This window comes from Cornus florida, unplaced genomic scaffold, assembly GCF_030987335.1.
Source record: "Cornus florida cultivar Cherokee Brave unplaced genomic scaffold, ASM3098733v1 CherokeeBrave_3.0.0_Hap2_Chr10, whole genome shotgun sequence".
NCBI classification, from domain to species: Eukaryota; Viridiplantae; Streptophyta; class Magnoliopsida; order Cornales; family Cornaceae; genus Cornus; species Cornus florida.
The window spans coordinates 75,448,507-75,453,769 of NW_026775580.1; positions in this window are offsets into that span (position 1 = coordinate 75,448,507).

Here is a 5,263-nt window from a genome sequence, read left to right on the forward strand (position 1 = left end):
CAAAGGCGGAAAATAAATTCGTTTGAATTTACCATTGGAGTTGGAATAAGAGGCTTGGGTCAAGTAATAGCAATTTATATGGGTTGTAAAATCCAACTTTTCAAGTTGGCAAACCCAATCTGATTTGAAACGCTAAGCCCAACCCATTTTTTTTTTTTTTTTTTTTCTCGCCTGTATTTTGATGTCCAAAAAATTAGTAAACAAAAGTTCTAGTTGATAACAAGTGAATTCTAATTTTACATTATATATTTATAATTTTACAAATAAACCAATTATTTCTTTTCTTTTCGTTAACTTTTTCATGCATGATAGAAGCTTATATGGTAATTATATTTTTCTTTCTTTGCTTTAGCTAATCAACTAACACACTTATAAGTTAACACTATCATTTTCTTCTTTTCTTTTCTCTCATCACTTTCTTTTATTTCTCTCTCACACCTAGGTCCAAACTGGTTGGAAATAAATGGAAGGAAAAGAAATTAAAGAAAAGTAAGTCATAGCTTTTGCTTTCACTTTTATATAAGTGAAAAAGAAAAGTATCATTTCCATTTGGCTTTATGTGTTAGCGTTTGAGAACTGTATTTTTTAACATCTTTAGATCTCAGAAGAGAGAGAATCACTCGAGATTTTTTCAACGGTTTGTTTTTAAAACACGGTTGACATTTTTTTTTTCTCTCAGATATAAAAGACATGTTTGTTATTTCGAAAGTTTCATTAAAATGGTTGACATGTTTTTTATCACTCTCAAATCATTTTCATCAATATAAAGTTACCAGGTATTTCTTTGAATTATTGACATTGTATGACACATACCACAATAATAATATTAACGCAAAAATAACATCATATTCACCATATCTAATGTATAATGATATGAATGAATAATATAAGAACACGATATGATATATCTAGTGTGGTGCACTCAATCTCAGAAGATAATATCTTACACGGGTTCTCTTATGATACACACAAATCGAACACTCACACATAACACTTATGGAAAAATAAATAAATACGTAAAACAAGAATGATTGCGCGCGGAAACGTAAGCACTCTAGGCTTGTATTTTCGGACTTTATATTTATAGAGAACATTCCACATTAAGTTTTTGGTCTCCAAGTAAACTTATTATCCGAGTTGAGAACTTGTTTCCAAGTAAACTAAAATAATATGAGAAAACTATTCTATAATAAAATATATTGGTGTATTTTCTATTGAAAAACATTTTAATATTGACTATAATAATATTATAAGAAAATAAATTAAACTCAAATAGGAAATTGAATTATGAGTTAAAAATGTTTCAGTTGATCTAACTCTTAGTTCCTTCAATCGATGCCCTTGAGCTTTTTCTTCTTCGGACGGTTGGCAACTATGTCAATTGAATATTGCATGGGTTTGATAGATCGAGACATTAAAAAGTTCGATTAAGACCACTGGTGGATCCAGTGTAGGGCTGGGCTGGGCTCCAGCCCATCCCAAGTTTTTTTTTTAATTACTATGGTATTTTTAGCCCAGCCCAAAAAATATATAATATTATTAATATTAGCTCACCTAAAGCCCAAGTCAGCTAAGCCACATAAAATAAAGGCCCAAACCTAACAAGTCATATTAATGATGAGTATTATGATATGAAGTAAAACATATTTTGAGATAAAATTGTTGTAGAGACAGTTCTGAAATTATATATATAGAATAAATTCATAATTTCAATACTTTAAAATTATTATGAAAAATAAACAGAGCTCCTGTATTTATCTATAAAGTATTCAACAAACAAACAAAAAAATCTTTGGCATTATAAACTATGAAAATTTTATGATTTTAATCTCTAGTAGACAAGGAGTATTAGTATAAAAGAAAACATGTAAATCCAATAATCAAAGGTTACTAACTTACTACAGATTTAAATAAAACAAATATAGATGGGTAAGTGTTATAATTTCAAATTGATTTATATAATAAAACCACAAACAAAATTTACAATAATTCAATCTTTAAAATAAAAAAAAAATCAAATATAAAACGTGTTAAAACATAGCACGATGGCAGATGAATTTCTTACTAATTGTATGAACGTACGAGACCTTGTTTGAAAATTTTACTTGGAGTCTATTATGACGAATTCGAGTCTTTAAAGACTCGTTGAGCACAAGTTAAATAAATATTTTGTAATATTTGAATTCAAATATTTATTTAGATTATGTTATAAAAAAAATTGCTTAAAAAATTGTATTATTAAATTTATGTTTAATTTTAGTTCACTCCACTAAAAATTTCTGGATCCGCCCTTGATTAAGACCTACATCAACAACTTTCTTTTTTGGACATTTTATGACGTGATTGACTCAAAATAATAATAACATATTATTAACATCAGAATAAGTGTTAGAATGTTCTAGAAAAAAAAAGCTTTTGGTGCATACTCATGTAATCTGTCCAAGGCAACTTAGAACTTAACAAAAACAGTTCTAATGCAAATTTTTAAAAAATTGGTGAGGTTCAATAACGTGCTAAAAGTCAATATGGAAAGTATTAATGCTTTTTAGCAAAACTAATCTTAATCAATACTTTCTTTTATATAGTTCCAGGAAAATTTATACGAATGCATATCTCTAGTATATATTTAGTAGAAAGTTGTAGAACTTAATCTAAATAATATATATATATATATATATATATATAGAGAGAGAGAGAGAGAGAGAGAGAATTAAATAAATATATTATAGGTTTTACCATGAAACAAAAAAATACATGATCATGAATAACGTGTATGCATGTATCTAGGCGGTGATAGATGAAATTTATGCTCCGCTTGTTTGGGTGAGAAATTTTTTAATGTCCTGTTTGATGGACTCGACTTTAACCTCGACCTAAACTCCTACCAAACACTGAATAAGTAAAAATAAAAAAATATTTTATCTGAAAAAGAAAAATATTTAAAAATATATATATTTTACGTTAAAACAAACTTAGCCTTAAATGTGATTATACTCTTCTAAAGCTTATACTTGAGGCAATTACATCTTTACTCTTTAAAATTAATCGTCGTACTAATCTGCCATTTGTAGAAGACCATAATATCTTGTTCAGACCATATTTTGGCACTTCTTCTTGTTAGTACAATGCAAGTCTCCCAAGCCAAGTGAGATAAATTCTATCTACATCATCCTTCTCTTTTACAAATTGAAATTTCAATTAATTCATAAAATAACTCTATATATTTGTTGTGGATATCAATTTAATATTTTTATTTTCTTTTGTTGCTTTGGTATCATATATAATAATCAATTTTTAATATTTTACTAGTTTAATTTGATTGATTTACTAAGGATTTTAAAAAATATCACAGTTATGGTAATTGATTTCAAATATACATTGGCTGATACCATTACATGCAATGCCATTATATTACATGATACATAATTTTAAAATAAACTTATTTTATCATTTTTACTTTGGGTTTTTTTTTTTTTTTTTTTTTTTTAAACTACTGTACCTTTTTTACATATTTACGCCATTCGTTTGTTTTGAATTGTTATACAATATTTCTATTGATGGGTAAATCTTATTTTAGATTTTATTTTTGGTATTATGAATCTATATAAAGACTCATGTTGTCAATAAAAAATATGGCAAGATACCTAATCTTCTTGAGGTTTGTCCAAATATCACCCAGTTAAAATTATTGTCAAAAATAGTCTTGACCTCTCTTGAGGTTTGTCCAAATATCACCCAGCTAAAATTATTGTCAAAATAGCCACTGACCTAACCTGAGATTTGTCAAAATAACACCTCAAGTTTGTTCAAAATTTTCTGACCACCTCTAATGTTAATCAAATAATAATGGACTATTATTTAAATACCCAAACTATCCTTAAGTGAGAAAAAATGACTCAAATGACTTTGTTAGGATACCAAATGATCATTTCAACCAAATTTAATCGGATAACACTACATTTTCTCACCATCCATTTGGATTGTTCTTGCAAAATTGGGAATTTTTTTTTTGGCAGTTGAAGACAATATTTTTTTTAACAATAAATCAAAGAATGAATTATTATTAAATTTTTTCTTTTTTTTTTTAAAGTTAAAGCAACTTACTGAACAATCTTTATTAGATCTTTGTTTTTGCATTTTTATAATTATTATTTTCTACAATTCAACGTCACACTATTTCTTATTGGCAGAAAATTTTCTATAAGTTTTTTCTGTGTTTTGTTTTTTTAACCAATTTTTTTGTTTTTATTTTTTTTATTTTTCAGGTTGGGCGGATGTATAAGATCCAAGGAGTACGAAGTACTTTGAAAAGATCGAGACATAAATGTGGTCTAACTTGCCAGCTGTATCTACTGTTTTAGGTAACCGAGTACTGAGACCGTAGGGGACCTTATCGAACCCTAGGGTCTGTCGGCTGGGCTCTCCTTTTACTCACCAATTAGTTTTATTTTATTTTTTAAAATAATAATAATAATAATAATTATGATTTATAGTTGGAGCTCTATATATATATATATATTTGTATTTTTTTGGGTGTAAATTTAGGTAATAAATATTTAATATATATATATATAGGTAGATATTTTGCAATCTATAAATTTTTTTTTTATAAAAAATATTACTCCGTATTTTTTATGGGATTTAGGTAATAAATATTTAATATATATAGATATTTTGCAATCTATACAATTTTTTTTTTTATAAAAAAATATTAATTAGAAATGTTAAAAAATTAAAAAATAGAAATATTCTCTCCCTTCCTTTACAATTTTCAAAAAAAAAAAAAAATACTTAGTTATGCTATTTAGTCTTTAGTAGTGGGCCGGCTCTGACCCAAGGCGGTCGCCCAGGGCCTCAAAATTTATAGGCCCATGGATGATGGGCCACCAGAAAAATCATTTCAGCCTCCATCTCTATTCTCGTTCTCAACTCTGAACTTGCCCCCCCCCCCCCCTCTCTCTCTCTATCTCTGCAACTGCAAACTACAAAATCTACAAGAATCAGAAGTTCAAAACCCATATATTTCAGTTTATCTATCTGTCTGCAAGAATCAAAACCTATTACCTATATCAAAACCAATATCGGCATATCATTTCAGATTGTTCAAAAATTCAAAACCCATATCTTTCAGTTCCCATCGCCCGCTGTTCCAGTTCGGGTTCGCCATTCGCAAGCTTCTGCTGCTGGCCCTCTGTCTCTCAACTCTCAAGCCCCCCCCCCCCCCCCCCCCCCCCCCTCCCGGAACTGCTAACTTGTATGTACG